At 41.9% G+C, this 18,589-nt stretch overlaps 5 non-coding genes across 5 annotated transcripts; 2 read left to right on the forward strand and 3 right to left on the reverse strand.

The window, feature by feature from the left end:
• Window positions 1-3,487: 3,487 nt before the first annotated feature.
• TRNAG-CCC (transfer RNA glycine (anticodon CCC)) lies at window positions 3,488-3,558 on the forward strand. The gene has a single exon. It is a non-coding gene; the product is annotated as a tRNA-Gly (tRNA).
• A 1,036-nt stretch (window positions 3,559-4,594) lies between these two features.
• Window positions 4,595-4,666, forward strand: TRNAQ-CUG (transfer RNA glutamine (anticodon CUG)). Its single transcript has one exon. It is a non-coding gene; the product is annotated as a tRNA-Gln (tRNA).
• Window positions 4,667-5,274: 608 nt separating this feature from the next.
• On the reverse strand, window positions 5,275-5,345 carry TRNAG-CCC (transfer RNA glycine (anticodon CCC)). Its single transcript has one exon. It is a non-coding gene; the product is annotated as a tRNA-Gly (tRNA).
• A 2,704-nt stretch (window positions 5,346-8,049) lies between these two features.
• Window positions 8,050-8,123, reverse strand: TRNAI-AAU (transfer RNA isoleucine (anticodon AAU)). Its single transcript has one exon. It is a non-coding gene; the product is annotated as a tRNA-Ile (tRNA).
• An 8,616-nt stretch (window positions 8,124-16,739) lies between these two features.
• Window positions 16,740-16,813, reverse strand: TRNAI-AAU (transfer RNA isoleucine (anticodon AAU)). Its single transcript has one exon. It is a non-coding gene; the product is annotated as a tRNA-Ile (tRNA).
• Window positions 16,814-18,589: the final 1,776 nt, after the last annotated feature.

The following is an 18,589-nucleotide window of genomic DNA, read 5'->3' on the forward strand; positions in this document are numbered from 1 at the left end:
GGATATTATTGCTCTTGGGTTTGGTGACCTTGGTTCCAACGTGAAGACCTTGTACAGAAGACTGGATGTCTTTTGGATTACCTTGTAGCCTCAGGATAGTGAAAACCAGATTTGTGCACGCTTCTTGTGCTTGGGAGTTGTGCCCATTGAGCTGATTCTTTGTCCCCATTTCTTGGTGCTCTGTCCCAACCCCTCACCGCTTCCAGCTTCTAACTAGTGTAGGGGTGAATTAAGTTCTGGTTCTGGTTGTATAGCTCCTAAAACTGCCATAGGTGCTCATTTAAACCTTGACTTAAAGAGTGAATTCCAAAGAAAATGTGATAAAGACCTGAAACACTTGTGAAATTTATGACCCCACTCACTAAAGTAGTCCATCGTCTAGATTTGTGGAAAAAAGCAACTAAAAAGCCTGGACTATGGAAACAGAGAGCTTGGGGGTACAAATAGGCACAGCAGAGGACGATGCCCTGTCAACTGTTCCCTAAATTCTTAGGGCCTCCATATTATGTACAATTATTCCTTCTTAATATATTAAAAAAATACGTTTATCTTAGTCATAGCTACACCCACACTGGTTACACCCTTAAGATAAGTTTATATAGATAAGTTTAGCTGGGCCCCAAGTCATAGGTTAAACCTATATGTAATTAGGCATAAATTTTATTTAGATAAACTGAAATGACTTCAAGATACCCCTGGAGCTTACCTGCAGTGTATGAGCCCCAGATAAAACTCCTTCCCCTCCCCTTAAACTTCTAAAAATTTTCTTAAAAAACTAAAAACCCAAGATTTTGTTCAACTGTCAATCAACCTAGGCTATGGTAGACCATCCAGTTTGGTTTTGGAGGATGATTCCCATGTAGTGTTGGAAGGCAAGTCAGACTCTACCCAAGGGGCCCCATGATCCAACCTTGCAGGTAGTTGGGGCCATCCCATACTCCTCCTTTACAGTCTGTAGCTTTCTCAGGAGCAAAATCTTTTGGGGTAGGCATGGAGATGGGGCAAGGCTGTGACATGGGTTTGCAGACAAGCCTTAAGAGACCTTCTGACACACCTGATTAAGTCAGACAGCTGAGCAGTCTATTCTAAAGCAAGCCTTGGGAATTCTATCTGAGCTGTTAACCATAATCCATTTGGGTTGAGCATCAATCCCAATGGGACCTGAGTGACTTGTGGTACCAGTTACCTAAAAACAGATTAATACAAAGAGACAATGACTTAACCTGGAAATGTAAATTAGTGTTCAGATTGCATTAGTCAAACTGAACTGGGGTTTCCTGCCTGGAAGGTGAAAATTCTACCATTAAACCACCACTACTCTTATAAGAAGCTTTTTCCATATATTTCTCTTCTTTGAGTTTTTTTTTTTCTTTTTGGTGCAGGGAAGGGCTAGACTTACAATGAAATGTATATACATACATACATACATACATACATACATATATATATATTTATATGCATATATATCACATCAAAAGCAATCTTCTAGGTCTTGGCTCCCTGATCTGTACTTTAAGAGCACCAATCACACCAGTAAACCTCTAGGGTTCTAAAGTTCTTGGTGCCTCAAAATTTACATGCTCATTTTCTCTCTCCCTTTAGCTTCCTTTGCTCTTGCCCAAGACTCAGTCCCTTGAGACTGTGTATGAGGGGCACATATGCTGTGACAGAGAATTGAAGGACATAAACTTGGATTCAGAAATACATTTCACTCAAATATGACTCAGACATATGTATAATTCTAGTCCAGTATCCCTTCTCTGACCCCAGCCTCCTTGTCCCTTGCTTTGAGCAATCAAATTCAGTTATGGAGAGGGATTGGCAGAAGATACTCTACAAATACCCTGATATTAATTAGTTCCTTTCTCCAAGTCACACCTAGGTAGATCTTTGTAACCCTACATGGGTAACACAAAAACAATTTACCATACATAGCAATGGACATTTCTCAATCTTGTTTTTGATCTCTCTGAATCCTGATCCTGTTGACCACTGTCTCCTCCTGGGCACTTAGTCCTGCCTGTTTTTTTTTTAATCTAACATAGTAGTACTGTTTCTCTTCCTATCTGTCTATTCCTTTAGTCTCTTCTGCTTGTTTCTCATTCACATACCATACTTTAACTGAGGTTTTACTTTGAAGTTCAGTCTTGGACCCTCTTGTCTTCCCTCTCTACATTTTCTTTTCTTTTCATTTTTGGGTAAAAAAAATTAATAATAATCTATGGACATGTTTCCCTTCCAATGCTTCCTTTTGTTTTAAAAGAAAAAAACTTTTGTAACTAATATGCATAGTCTAGTAAAACAAATTTCCTCATTGTTCATGTCCAAAAATATTTCTCATTGTACATCTTGGATTCATGGCCTCCCTATCAGGGGATGAATAGCAAAGATTATCATCATTACTCTGGCATTATTAGTGGTCATTGCAATTAAGAGAAATCTTGTCTCTTTCTCTGTTGCTTGTGTTTAGAGTGTTGTTGTTGTTATATAAACTGTTGTCTCACTTCCCTTTGCCTAAGTTCATTCAAATCTACCCTGGATACTTTGAAATGAGACCATTTCTATTTCTTGTGATGGATTCCATTCCATTTATTTATCATAAATTATTCTGCCATTCCCCAATTGATGGGCACGATCATTTCTTGCAATTTTTTTGTTACTACAAAAAGGATAAGTAGTTTCTTTTGTACAGCAGGTCCTTTCCCTCTTACTATTATCTCTTTTTGGTATAGTCCTTTAACATTTTCTTTCTGTCATCTCATCAGCTCCCATTGCTTTAACTACCATCTCTGGTATATATATACATGAATATAAGCATTATGCATTTATTACATATGTGTATAAGTGCATGTTTACATTTAAATATATATGAGGCCTTGTGTATGAACATCTGGCTTCAAGGGGAAAGCAAAGGTCAACCACGTCACTTACAAAGCTAGAGATAATGAGATATTTATGAATACTTAAATAAAACTATGCATGTTCATATGTATCGAAATGTGTACAGATACATACTATTTACACATATGCGTGTGCACATGTATGTATTCGAAGTGATTGACCTTTGCTTTCTTGGTCTTGTGTGAAAATGTAATTGAAGTCCAAGAGAGGAAAAAATATGGTGTGGCTGTTCTCTCTGTGTATGCGCTCCTAATATACAGACTCATATACAGAGACTGAGCCATGGGCAAGAGTGAAGAAAGCTAAGGGGAAGAGGGAGAAGGAGAAGCTCCTAGGTTTCGAGGCCGTTAGAACCTTGGAGGTGTACTGGTACAATTGTGCTGTTATTGTGCAGATCAGAAAACTGAGGCCTAGAAAGTTTGGTAATTTTATAATGTGTACAAAGGCTACTATAAGACTAGTTCACTTCCACCCCCAACAATCCCACCCCCCCTTCATCCCCTTATCAATGTCCAACCCCCACCTCCTCCCTCCCGCAGTCGCCAAAATCCCGAAGAGAAGTATGGGAAAAGGCTTTACTATAGGGGCATTGGTGGTTCAGTGGTAGAATTCTCGCCTCCCACGCGGGAGACCCGGGTTCGATTCCCGGCCAATGCAATTCGTTTTTTAAAACTATTTCGTTCTTCGACTATAGCTCTTAAGCACATTTCTTTCTGCCTTGTTTGAGATGATTCTTAGAACCACCCAAGTGCTTCAGAGCAGTTTCTAGCTCTCTCTCGAGTCCGGGTTTCAACGAGCCCCTAGGCCAGCTTTAGGCTCTAGAGAAGCAGAACTTTCCTCCGAAGATGAACGGGCGTTGGGGATGGGCTTAGAACCAAAAAATGGGGACAAAGAATGGATCGCGCAGCTCCCGTTCGCATGAAAGCGCGCCAGCGAGCACATCATTTGTTTTCTCCGTCCCAGGGGTACAACGCAGCCCAAGAAGGCCCAGAAAGAGGCGCATCCAAGGTCGCCAAAGCCAAGGGCAGCGACATCCTCAAGGCTCTCTCTCCGGATCGTGTCGATGCTGAGATCCGGCAGTGTGAACGAGTGTCTTCCTTCCTTAGGCGGAGTCGAGCAAGAGGCGTGTGAGCGGCAGGGAGGCTGCGGTCCTCGGAGCACGGATCCTGCCCAGCCGTGCGCATCACTGGTCTGTCTCCCAAAGGCCTCGGCATCTTTGCGAATGGAAAGCCCGCTGAGATGCGAGGCAACCCTGCCGGCCGTAGTTCTGTCCCAAATGCGGAGGAGAGAGAGGATGGAGGGAGCAAGCAGTTAGTTCCTCTCAGTTTCCAAGGCAGGCTCTTTGGTGAGTAAGGCGAAAGGGAAAACCAGGACCCTAAAGCAACTACAGTAAAGAATGAAAAGAGAAGGGGAGAGGGAGAGGGAACCGGAGAGAGACAGGATCATGGTCAGAGACACAGAGAGAAAGAGAGAAGGACACAGAGATCGAAAGGGGGAGAGACGAGGAGACAGACTGAGTCAGCCGGGTGATCAGTATTCAGAGTCAGGGAAAGTCTTCGCAGGCGGAGACATAATCTTCTATTGTTGAACAAAGTACAATTTCTTGAGAAGCAACAGCTTCCTGCTTGAGGTACAGAAGGTAAACCGCTCTAGGACCTGCAGGAAAGGAGTGAAAGGGAATCTATCGTGAGGCGGTTCCATGGTGTAATGGTTAGCACTCTGGACTCTGAATCCAGCGATCCGAGTTCAAATCTCGGTGGGACCTTTTTCTAGCCTTATGCTGAGATAAGAGAGATAGGTCACGGGCACTTTGGTTTCCCTCTTAGTCTAGATTCCCAAGAAAGGATTGACTGTTCTACTCAAATCCATGTCTCTTTATTGGGAAAGAGAAATCCGGAAATGTGGGTGATTTTAGGAAATCATATGCGGACAGAATTGATCCTTTGCCGGATTTCTGCACTTCTCTTCTCGCGTTCCAGAGTGGGTGAAAACTCGCTTTATGGTGTCCAACAGAATAAATCAAGTAGTGAGTCGGTCTCCTAATCCAACTAGTATTTTTTTAAGTGCCAACAGAGTGCTGGGTCCGGTGCTGAGCGCTAGATCCAGGAAGGTACTGAAACAAGAGCATGGCTCCGGAGGGCCTCAGGAAAGGCCAGTTGCATGGAAGCTGAAGCCCCACGAGCATGGTAATCACCAGGAGGAGACTGGAGGACACAAGTAAGAAGGAGGGTTATGGAGAATGAGTGTAGGGGATGGCCTGGGAGGGACCAGGAGGTTCTAGCTCAAAGTTTAGTTTGGGGAGTTGAGAAATTCCAATATAGGAGTTGGGGGTGAGTGGTGCGGAAGGAAGAGAGCCACCACCTAAAATTATTATGCATTGGCCGGGAATCGAACCCGGGTCTCCCGCGTGGGAGGCGAGAATTCTACCACTGAACCACCAATGCTTGCGATGCAGTTTCTTTCCCTCTTCCATCCCTTTGCGTGAGCTTAGGAGGGGTTCTCATTCTTCAGAAAACTCGAAGTTCTTTCTAAATTCAATGAATCTTTCCAGGTCTCAAGTTCTGGATTTGCAGATTTGCCGACTTCTATCTCATAGCCCCAAATCCCCCAGGCTGCAAGCGGTCAAGTCGAGCACTATCGCTCTTGCCCTTCTCCCACCTAGTTCAACCCTCTTCTCCGGAGCATTCCCACGGACATCTCTAGCTTTGACCCTCTCCTCAGCTTCAGGGACATTTTCTTTCTTGGTTTCACATAACTTCACTTCATGAGGATCAACCATCATCACACAAAGGAGAGCGTAAGGTACAGAATTTAGGTCACCGGGACTTCATGGAACTAGGACCGGCTGCTGAGAGCGGTTTCTCCTTCCAAGTCAATGACAACACTTCCACAGTGAGGTGATTCCTGGTCACTTGCGAATTTCGCAGTTAGAACTTCGCCTCTTTGGAAGTGTTAAAAGGACAAGTGAGACACTCTGCAAGGACAACCTCAAGGCTCTGGATCGTAGGCGCCACTGAGGATCCGGAATACACCACCTCAACACGAATATTCTAAGGTACCAAGAACTGTTCAGCCAGACTGAAGATGATGCGGCCAAGAAATCCAGGGCTTTCCCTTAGAACACGAAGAAGCTCACTTCTGTGAAGGCTGTGACCAGCTGGCAGGACATTCAACTCGGAGATTCGGGGAAGATGCTTCCCGGTGGTCAGTTAGGAGATGGGTCCAGAGGGGAGAGAGAGAGAGAGAGAGAGAGAGAGAGATAGACAAAGAGAGACAGACAGGGAAATAGAGAGAAAAGAGAGGGACAGTGAGAGAGACAGAGAGAAAGAAGAGAGATAGAAACAAGAGAGAACAGAGAGACAGAGACAGAGGGAAACAAGAGAGAGACAAGACAAGAGAGACACACAGATACGCCGACAGAGAGACAGAGTGAAAGAGTTGGCTCCACGTGGTCTTTTGGTTACTTTTCACACAGAGCTAACACCACTTCAAATGCGCGCTGGAGAGAAAAAGACGAAGATACACAGGAAGAAATAGAGACACACAGAGAGAAAGAGACAGAAAGATAGAGACAGGAGGAGATAGATACTAATGACAGAGTCAGAGACACAAAGGGAGACTAAGAGACAGAGAATGACAGAAACAAAGTGTCAGACAGATACCCAGAGCAGGTTAGTGGGTCATTCTTTACAGTCGATGGGGCTCCCCCACTGATGGACCCTCAGTTATTCTCCAGTTCTTTGGCCCCACAGAAAGAGCTGCTATGAAAAAATGTTGCCCCTGAAGATTCTTTCCCTCTTTCTTCACTGTCTTTGTAGACCTGGTACCAGGTCAACCCCACTTAGCCACCCTTCGCTGCGAATAGTGCAATGTTATTCCAGAACTCTCACAGGAGATAGTAATGATTCTCCCCTGCCCTCCTGGGGTCTTCTGCCTGGGACTCCTGAAAGGTAAAGGATGGGCAGACCAGAAGGACCAAGTCTCTTTCAAGATTAGAGATTGTCCAGCCCCCACTCTCACTCCTTGTTCACAGATTGCTCTTCCTTCTGGCCTCGACAGTTACTGCCCCGTGGGCAGCAGGATCTCCCAACAGCTATTTCAGCCACTTCAACTCCACAACAACCAGTCATCTAGCTAAAGGTGCCCACCCAAGTCAGTGCTCGTCCTTGGCCTTAAAGGCCACGGACTAGGAAGAAGTTGTATCGACTTCCGATCCTGCCGATTTATCCTGAGCAACTATGACAATCCGGTTTCTTCCCTTTTCCTGGTTCCACTGACAAGGTTTCTCCCAGTTTCTTTCACTGGTCGTGCATGTATTTGTCCTTTTACTGTCCTTCACTTTTGTGGAAGGAGGACAGCCAGGCAAGGGCTGCTAGTGGTAAGAGTTCCTGTGTTTCAATGAATAAGACTTGAATGCACATGGACTGGGAAGAACCGCTAAAGAAATCATGGTCTATGAATGTCTTGGAATATGATGGTGCTGTAAGAAACAATGAATCACCGCGAAGGACTACAAAGAAGCATGACGTGATTTCCACACTCTGCAGAGTGAAGTAAGCAGAACCAAGAAAATAACATACACGACAATACCACAAGGTCAACAGACAGAACAACCACCAAAACGTCACGAGTAAGCGTTGCAAAATTAAAAACATGACCCCAAAGAAGAGGTATAAGAAGCCATCTCGAGCCACATTCTTTTGCAGAAGTGTTGGAGGTGCACATATTCTCAGATTTTTTTCAATGTATGTTCAATTATTCTAAAGTTTTCCCTTCTTGATCTTTTTTTCTGTAAAGACTAATGCTAGTTAAGGATGGGTTCCTTGAGGAACTGACGGAAAGAAAGAGGACGAAATTCTGGCAACCTGAAGGGTATCAATAAAAAGTGTCTTTTAAAAACAGAGATCACTCGGTGGGTTGTCGTTCCCCTCACTCCATCTGCTGCTGCTAAGCGAGTCGCAACAGGCAATTCAGAAATATTCGTGGTGGCTATCTTGGATTAGCTAAACCGGTATTTCAATGATTTTCGATGATTGGTTTCACGGACATTCTCCTTCTACCCATCACCACTTATGCCCCCTTGGGCCCTGACAGTAGGGGGTTTAAAGGTGAATTCCTTCTACTTTATGATAGTGGAAAAAAAGAAATTGGCCCGTACGGGGATCGAACCCGCGACCTTGGCGTTATTAGCACCACGCTCTAACCAACTGAGCTAACCGGCCCTTGAAATCCCTAGTTTTAGTCAATGCTCACAGGACTAGTCCTCAAAAGGTGGAATAATTTGGTAATGAGGACTTGACAAGATAAAATCTACCATATTTTAAGAGACTAGGGACTCTAGAGAAGTCAGTGAAGAGATCTATTGGTTCCCCAAGTCGAAAAGAGGGTGGAGAGGAGAGAGTTTCTAGAGCCAGCAGCATAGTTTAGGAGAAAACTGAAGGCTTGAAGGATCGAAGCTCACTGTGTCTACAACCACCAGGTTAAGGGAAGGAAAGGCAGGGGAAGAAGTGAAAAGTCAAGGCAAAGTGTTTAGATAAGAATTCCAGAATTCTTGAAAACATAAGTGGTACATTTATGCACGATGGCAAGATCATGGGGCAGAGAATGAGGAGTAAGTCTCAGAAAGAGTGTTGAGGGAATTGAGAAAATTCATGTAGGGGGGAGCTTGTTGTAGGTAAACTGGAGGAAAGAACGAGACCACCTAAAACATTTGTGCATTAGCTGGGAGTCGAACCCCAATCTCCCGCGTGGGAGGCGAGAATTCTACCATTGGAAATCCCAATCCCAATTTCAGCCCCGACCAACAACAACAAACCAAGCAACAACCACCACCACTACCTCCCTTCTTTCTCCTACTACTCATCTTTCTGTGATCTTAGGCTGGGTCTTCATTCTAATTCTAAAGAAACTTGAAGCTCTTTCTAAAATTCAGTTAATCTTTCCAGATCTCAAGTTCTTAATTTTCAAATTTGCCTATTTCTACCACAAAGCCTCCAAGACCCTGAGATCGCTGACAGTTTGAAGCCTCCCTCCTCCCTTACCCTTCTCAACTCTTGCCCACACAGCTCAGTCCACTGCAAGGCTTCAACTTCACTGGGACACTCCTTAAAGAGCCACCTCTAGCTCTTCGCCTCGTTATATTTTCTTTTTTTGGCTTTACATATATTTATTCATAATAAACTACCATAGGTCATGGAACTAGGATGAACTGCCGGAACAGCTATGAAACTTAATTTTAGGTTAAAAAATAAAAATAAAAGAAATTTATGTTATAAACATGAAGTTTATTCTGAGATTTACCTAGAAACCTATTTGAAATGGCTACCCCAAGCAAAATGAGCAAAAAATGTTTATAGAAAATTCAGTCATATGCTTTTGATGGCCAATCAGGTTAGTACAGAAAGGTGTCATTGATGATCCACTTACCCATCCATGAGGTTTGTTCTCTGTCAGAACTGACAAAGATCCAATTATCAGCAAGACTAGTGGCTCTTTTCTGACTTGATATTTTATATTTTTATCAGATGTTATAGATATATGAAACATGGTATTTCTCCCTTTCTAAAATGCTGTAAGTATAGAGATTTATGTGAGTCTCTTATAGAGATGACCAGACAAGTTTTCTTCTTCCTTAGGATGATGTCTCTCTAATTATTGGCACAACTGGGGAAGCTAATTAGTAGATGCAATTAGAGGTCTCAGGCTGATTGACACAGATGGAGTCAGATTTATAGCTGAAGAAACACAGACCTTGAGGATAACTAAGGCTAAAATTTAGACATATAAATTTTAAAGACTGAGAACTCAGTTTTTGATCAGAAATATAAAATTTAGAAAAAAAACTTTCACAAAGCCTTTTCTTCCAAGTCAAGTAAGTATTCTTTTACAGTTGATTCTTGGTCACTGTAATTTCATAGTTAGCACTTGCCTCTTTGGAAATATTTTCTGCAAATCTCAAAAGAGTTTTGGATTGTAAACCTCAGAATATATCACCACACCACTAGCATTCTAATTTGATAAGAGCTGTAACAGCCCCAGGCTGAAGAGGATGCAACCAGAGGACTTAGGAGAATACCTCTATTTGGACTTGCTGGAAGGACACTCAACAGGGATGCTTGGTGAAGGCCACATTGACTAGCCTGAGAACCAATTTGGAGCAACAATTAGATGATAGTCAGAAGCTTCCAAGAGAGAGAACTGGAGTTTGTTATGACTTTTCCATTACATTTTCATACATTTACCCTCCTCAAACCCAGTGCTGGGGAGAGAGAGGGTAAGACACAGACACAGAGACAAAGAAAGAGAGAGGTAGAGATAGAGACAGAGACACAGAGATGAGATAGAAATAGTCAGTGACAGAGATAGACATACAGAGACTAGTCTGGTGCCATGATAGGGAGAGTGCAGTTTTCTGTTTGTCCTTCGCAGAGATGTTATTGACGTTCCTAACAGAGTGGGGCTCATTAAGCACTATCAGAAACAAAAAGGGCCCAAATCAGTCCCATGAGCTAAAAGAGAATACAGGCTCAAACAAGGGGGAGACAGTCCCATTGCTCCAACTACTTGTGCCAGTTGGACCTCAGACAGCTACGTCCTTTTATAGATAGAATTTAAATAATGGCAGCAAAATGTCAAAGATCTTACAGTATTCCACATAATCTGATGGGCCGTTCCCCAATTGATGGACACTTTATTTTCAGTTCCTTACCCCTATAGAAAGAGTTGCTATAAAAGACCCTGAGGATCTTTTCCCTCTTTCTTCTTTCTCTTTTTGGTATAGACCTCGTTCCAGGTCAACCTCAATTGCACTAGTGCGACATCATTCCAGAACAGTTTACAGAAGACTGGTAATGATTGTTTCCTCTGGGCTGGCTGATTGTCTCCTCTGGGCTGGCAGATTTGACTATTCCCAGGGACTCAGGGCTGGGTCTCCTGAAAGGTAAAGGAGGAGTAGATTTAGAAGGGGGGCAGGTCTCTTTCCAGGATACAATCTTTCTTGCTCCCATGCTTTTTAGTGTGATGTTTTCAGTCTTATCAAAACTTCACTAAGGATGAACTTGGCATCAAGGTCAGCTAGCTACCATACTGATGGTAAATTCTTCAGCTTGAAAAGGTTACAAGGCAAGATCAAAATTCAGGGAATGTTGTGGTGTATGATTTTCTGTTTGCAGATGATGGTACATTCATTGCAACCTCTGAAGCTTCGATGCAACGAAGGATGGATTGATTCTCTGCTACTTTTGTTAATTTTGATTGCACAATTAGCTTCAAGAAAACAGCTGAGGGTCAGCTAGGTGGTGCAGTGGATAGAGCACTGCTCCTAGAGTCAGGAGGAATTGCTTAGCTATGTGACCTCGAGCAAGTCATTTAACCCCATTGCCTTAGATAAAGAAAATTTAAAAAAAATGCAAGTGCTCCATCAGCCAACATCACATCATATTTATATGCAACCATTGCTTACAACAAATGAAAACATTTTGAATACTGGATAAATTCACTTACCTTGGCATGTACTTCCCAGGGAGGTACACAAGGATAATGAGGCTGCATGTCTATGCATTACCAGTTAACTCTGAAAGAAACTATGGAAGAGAAGTATTAGAATGACTCTACAGAGCCACTTTGCTGACCTCATTGCTGTATGCTTTTGAAACCTGGACAGTCTACCAGGGCCATTCCAGGAAAGTGAATCATTTCCCTTTAAATCATCTTAGAGAGGTTTGTCCTTTGGGATCCTGGGTGAGCTGGGTTCAGAGGGCTGACTCTACTGGGAGCACAGGACTGGGTCAGAGCCTGAGAACTGGACTAGCCTGATCAGTAGGGCAGGAGAGATCCTGAGACTCCGAAAGTGCAACCAGTTTGATAGGAGAAGAGGTGGGTTCTAGAATCTGATAGCTCCATCAGCCAACTTGGGACCCTAGGCATTGGTTGTGGCACTTAAGGTCTGGAGCTTGCCAGCAGAACTGGAAGGGAGAGTTCCAATGTTTTCTTTCAGTTGAAGTTTACAGAACAAACACAATTACAGCCCACCTCTGCCCCAGGCCTGTGAGCAGAAGATCTCCCTCAGCTGTGACTAGGGAGAGCAATTACCTGACCCTTGGGCAAAATTCACTTTTGATCAAAGATAAAAATACTCTACAGCTTCATCCACCCACTCCAAGTTAAGGGAGAGGGCCTCAAATTAAGGTCACAGGCACTCCAGAGAAAGCAACCAACACAGCCTTCTGGCCAGCCCACTTGGAGTTATTAAACCCAGTGAGTAAAGCTTCTAGGGATCTCAACACCAAACTTCTGCGAACCAGACCCTTGCCAACATAAGGTCTTAGTAAAATGAAGAAAGGTCAGAAGAAAGGGGGATCCATAGAAAAATTCTTAGAAGGAAAAGACCCTAACTCAGAGAGACCTAGAACCTCTGAGGAGAATATGATCTGGTCTCCATCACAGAAAGACTTCCTTGAAGAAATCAGGAGGGAGTTTAAAAATCAGTTGGAAAATTTGGGAGAGACAACACCTTGCAACAAGAAAACAAATCACTGTAAAATACAATTGGAAAAATGTAAAAAGAAAATAATTCTCTCAAAACTTCAATTGATCAAATGGAAACTCTTTCAAAAATAGAATTGACCAATTGGAAAAAGAGTTGCAAAAGGTAAATGAAAAAAATTCTTCTCTTAACGAAAAGAATGGAGTATGTGGAAACTGACTTTATGAGACAGCAAAAGCCTGTTAAAATAAACAAAAAAAATTTAAAAAATAGAAGAAAATGTAAAACACCTCATCAGCAAAATTGCTGACCTTGAGAACCCATGGAGAAGGGACAATCTGAGAATTATACGTTTTCCTGAAAACATTGAGGAGGAAAAGAAGCCTGGACTTAATATTACAGGATTTAGTGACGGAAAACTGCCCTGATATCATGGAACCAGAGGGCAAAATTGTTATTGAAAAAAATATAGCAATACCCTCCAGAAAGAGATCCTAAAATAAAAACACCAAAGAATGTTGTGGCTAAATTCTAAAACTATCAGAGAGAAAATCCTACAAGCAGTCAGAAAAAAAAACAATTTAGATACCAAGGAGCCCTAGTAAGGATTGCACAGGACCTGGCTGCATCAACATTAAGGAATCCAAGGGCCTGGAATGAGATAATCTGAAGAGCAAGGGAGCTTGGAATGCAGTCAAGAATCCACTACCCAGCAAAACTGAGCCTTCTCTCTTCTGGGGGGAAAAGATGGACATTTAATGAAATGGGAGACTTCCAACATTTCCTGATGAAAAGACCAGAGCTTAATAGAAAATCTGGACATCAAACAGGACACTCAAGAGACATATGAAAAGGTTAAAAAAAAGGGGGGTAAAGGGAAAAAAACTGCTGTTCAATAAGATGAAACTAGTTATATACCCATTTGGGAGAAAGATTCTCATAACTCTTGAGAACTGTAACTCTATTAGAGAGAATATACCTAACTAGAAGTGATGGACACTCATGACTTTTCTCTGGCTCAGATAGATTTAAAAACAACACCTCCTTATAAAAGGGGGGACAGTAAGGAAATGAGAAGAGAGAAGAGATTGTTATAATATAGTCTAATGGATAATATTTTATTTACATCACACTTTCCCCCCACACATTCCCCTGTGGAATGATTGAATAACCAAGTGGCCCATAAGGGGATCAAACTTTTGACCTTGGCGTTATTAGCACCATGCTCTAACCAACTGAGCTAACCAGCCCCTGAAGAGATATTATTTAGTCACTACTCACACTTCCCAAAAGATCTGCCTTGCCTCCAAAATTATTGTTTATTATTATTATCATGATTCAATGAGTTTATCAGCTAAACATCCTTTTAAAGTGCCTATTATTTGCCAAACACTCTCCCAAGCACTGGGAATACAGTCAGGGGATAATTCCAGTATATATTTTGTAACTAGAAGATCAATATGGAGTCTTCCTGTGTTCTTAGCTTGGTCACAAGATGTTAATAAACTTGTGTTTGGGATGTTTAAGACCTAGATATGCCCACCTCACAAAAAAACCAGCAATTTCCCAGAAACTTTAATTGTTCTTCAGGAGCCTGTTTTTTCTTTTTATCGAGCCTACAGTTTTGGAGGGTTGTGAGTCAAATGCAGAGACAAAGTAAACCTATGTTCCTTTATTCAAATTTGTTCTACAGTGCTAGTAAAGTTGGAACCCTGGTCTTCATTTCCCACAGGCCCTCATGCCACCTGCCATTCAATCTGGGTCCATTGGACCAACCACATTGTGAGACTCTTGAACACTGCTCATCTGTCTATGTGTAAATGCTTTGGATTGCTCTTGACTCTGTAAAAGCAACCAGTCTGCTCTCAACTCAGTCCATTTACTGCTCTGGCCAAATTCTATTTCAGATTACACTGTATCTGTTTGCGGTTGGACAGAAACAGTGGTCCAATGTTGTGGCTCACTCTTACTGCCTCCGTCATGCCTTGGAAGGTAGAATAGACCCTTACTACTTGGGGCATTACCAGAGTAGTATGATGTTGATTGTGCCATTAATATATTCTTCTCTCTAAGTAAGAGGCATAGACTATCACTCTTAGGACTCACTATTATGGTTGTTTAATGCAGTAAATAGATATGTCATTTCACCAGGGTGGCATTTTGGAATACAGCAGACATTGACTTCTCAAACATGGAATGTATAAACACTTTGATGGGGAGACCTGTTCTGTCCTCTATTGAGTTCCCCTTTATAAGGAGTTCCACTTGTATGAAGACATTATGAAGGACAGATGGTGTTGCTCAAAAAGGCTTTTGGCTACCTGTCATGTTTGGAACCAGCACCCAAGGGTCTTTGTCTGTGTCTTGCTCTGAGTCTTGCCCTGCTTCTGCCAAAGACCCCATCCATAGTCATCCCAGAACATGGTCACATACAGGTTCATGGCATTCCAAGTTGAGACCCTGGCCTGTTGTCAGTTGGGCAAAGGTCTGTTCTCTCTCTGGGATCCAATCCCATTGCCTTTCTTTTTATTGAGCATGTATAGAGGACATGTTATATGGCTAAGGGCCTCTAATTACCCAGGAGACCCAAAAAGATGGGATCTGGTCTGGGCTTTGGGAAATGCACATATCTTTATCAACCACCTTGCAGGAATTGGGCCTTGCCCAACCAGATAATACCCAAGAATTTTATAGATGATCTAGGTTCCTAGATCTTGTCAGGGTTCACAGCCTACCCTTTGTGGATTGAGCTCACTGTTTGTTATACTGTAATACAGTCTTGTCTAGTTAGCATTAGATCATCTTTGTAGTGGTAATAGGTCACATGGATATGCTATGCTTTCCAGATCTTGAGCAACCACCCCTGATATATTGTAGGATTATGTAAATAATCCTGAGGAGCATGGTGAAGGTTCATTGCTGGCCCTCTCAGGTAAAAGAAAACTGCTATTGATTGTCAGTGTGGAGGGAAATACTGAAGGCGGCACTGGTAAGTTTCAGTATGACATGGCACTGCCCACTGGATATGGTTATCTCATTTAGCAGGTTGACTACTGGATAAACCTCATGTATTATGGAGTCATCTTGTTGAGCTATCTAGAATCCACAATCTTGCACCATGGTACCATCTGGTTTCTTTACTGGTCACACCAGGTATTCTGGGGAGATTGTATGAACTACTATGGACTAATATAAACTACATACTCTCTAAACAGCAGGACCCCCATTTGCAATTACAAATTAGTCTGTTTTACCTTTAGCTTCTTTGGACACTTTCTGGGATGTCTTTTGGAGTTCCTTTATGGCATGGTATATTTCTCCTCTGTTGTCTACCAGAGTAGACAGTCTGTTATTTTTAGGGCCCCAGTATATGTTGACTGGCATAAGGGGATTTCAGTCATCCCTTATGGTCCTACAAAAGAGGCAACCACGAGAGAGGATGGAGGCATACACCATCTATTCTCACCCTCCTCTGTGGTTGCCTTTGGTTCTTGTCTAAGTCTTTTGTCCTTGGACAGTTTTCAGCATTTTTTATGATCTTGGTATTGGACTTGCCATCCATTTCATCCTTTGGCATGCCTGATGCCAACAAATCCACCCTCTCCTGTCTATAGCTGACCCTAGTGGGTTAGGATGTACCCTTGCTCTCCTTTGGATGTTTGGTGATAATCCTTCCTCTGTTTCTCCTAAGTAGGTTAGTGATTCCCCTACTTCATATATCCATCTGGTTAGGGAACTGATTCCTGCAAAACCTGGAAAAGGCCCCTAGTTATAGAAGGAAATGAAAGGGATGAGGAAGAGCTATAGAGTGAGTTATTGAGGTTTGGCTGATGTTTTGATTTCCTGCTAAGTATTGGACCCAATTCCCGGACATCAGGTCAGGGATCTGGGTTAAATTTGCATGCATACAGGGTCCAATTCTGGCCACCATTTACTTTTCATGACTTTCAGGGACTCCACAGTGTTCAACTTTTCTATTGTTTTTCCTTCTTGCTCTTTTTTCTGTAAGGACTATTGTTAGTGAAAGCTATGATGGTTTTCTGGGAGGCCTGGGGGAAGAAACAAGAAATTCTGGTGACCTGAAAGGAATCAATGAAGTGTGTATTTAAAAAAAAAACTTAAGGAGAGAAGGTTGCTCTGTGAAGTTCCCATTTTCCCCTTGCCTCATTTGCAGCTGTTAGTTGAAACAGGTGAATCTGGAGAATCCTGGCGATTAGCTAGCAGGTATTTCAAATTTGTCTTTCGTTGATTGGTGTCATTCCCCTCACCTCCAACTGGGTGGTGGAAGCAGAAGGTTTACAGGTGAACTACTTCTGTTTCACTCCAGCAGTGAGTGGAAGTGATAAAAAGGTACTGGCCCGTACGGGGATCGAACCCGCGACCTTGGCGTTATTAGCACCACGCTCTAACCAACTGAGCTAACCGGCCCCACACAGAGAGTTTTTCAGTTAACGCCCACACGAATAGATTAGAAAATGCTTGTTGGATTTCTTGGATTAGTGTTCATTTTGCCAGCTAAATCCATTTAAGCAGATTGCAGATGAACTGAGGAATCTTACACTGTTTTGCATACCAGAACCCGTCTTCCATTAACAGGTTGTTTTTCTTACTCGGGCATACCCTGCTATTACTGCCCATCCCCCTGCCGATGCAGCAGATAGGAAGAAAGGCAAAATTATGAATTCATTAGGTGACTCGATCTGGAGTCAAGGATCTCATGGCTTCAGATGTTTACTAGTTGTGTGGGATTCTGGGCAAGTCACTTAACATTTGCTTAGACAATATAGTCCATAGGGTCTCAAATTGGGCACGACTTAATAATAATTTACTTATGGCATTTTAATATTGTTGGGACTGGGAATTTATTCAATCATTCCACAAGGGAATGTGTGGGGAACAGTGTGATGTAGATAAAATATTATCCATTAGACTACATTATAACAATAGATTAGAAAGATTATACACTGAACACATTGGATTTATACCACAAATGTGCTAATTCAACATGAGGATTATAAATATGTCACGTTCATAATATACATATTCAAAACCATCAATTGTGATAATACTTTTAATAAAATTTAATAACATTTCTGTTAAAACAAACAAATATGAGGAGTAGGATTAAATTGGATTTTCCTTTATAATAAATAATATCTATCTAAAAACCAAGAATAAGCATTTTGTGTAATGGAGATAAGGTTTCTAACAAAACTAAAAGTATAACAAGAATGCCCTATTTAAAGAAGTCCTCAAAATGAGGGCTCAAGTATCAAGAGAAGAAAGAGAACTCAAGAGAATAATCATAGTCAGAAAGGAAACACAATTGTTGCTTTTTTGGCAGCATTATGTGTTTTTTTTTTAGCAAATCTTTTTTTTTTAACTTTGAAGAAAGATTTTATTTTGAATTTTACAATTCCCTCCCTAGTCTTGCTTCCCTCCCCCCCCACCCCCACAGAAGGCAGTCTGTTAGTCTTTACATTGTTCCCATGGTATACATTGATCTAAGAGAAATCATATACTTAAGGAAGAAAAATAAAGTATAAGAGATAGCAAAATTACATAATAAGATAACAATTTTGATTTTTTCTAAATTAAAGGTAATAGTCTTTGGCCTTTGTTCAAACTCCATAATTCTTTCTCTGTATATAGATGGTATTCTCCATCCTGGATACAGAAGGTATTCTTCATCACAGATACCCCAATATTGTGCCTGATTGTTGCACTGTTGGAATAAGCAAGTCCATTAAGGTTGACCATCATCCCTTTTAGCAAATCTTAAAGAATTCAGCAAAAAACAAACAATAAATTCAGTAAAGTTGCAGATATTAAATGAATATTATATGTAACATAAAATAAAGTCCATAAATCACTGGTACTTCTGTATGTTACCAACAAAGCACAAATGACAACTGTGAAAACCCATTCCCCAAATATAGAAGAGTTCTTGTTGAATTGGGAAAAAATATTTATTATAAGGGAAACATATTAGGCATCCTTGTTGGGGCAACCATGGAGCCTACAGCCTAGGAGACACAGGGTGAAATTTATAGTTGAAGACCACAAAAGGGATGTTTTACCCCAATAATTAACCACAGAGCAGATGTAAGCTGTAACTCAGCAGGGTCAGCTAGAGAACAGCAGTAAAGATATCTGGGAGTGAGCAAGACTTTTGGGTCACTTCAGCCTCTTGATTGCTCCTTG

This window comes from Macrotis lagotis, chromosome 5, assembly GCF_037893015.1.
Source record: "Macrotis lagotis isolate mMagLag1 chromosome 5, bilby.v1.9.chrom.fasta, whole genome shotgun sequence".
Taxonomy (NCBI): domain Eukaryota; kingdom Metazoa; phylum Chordata; class Mammalia; order Peramelemorphia; family Peramelidae; genus Macrotis; species Macrotis lagotis.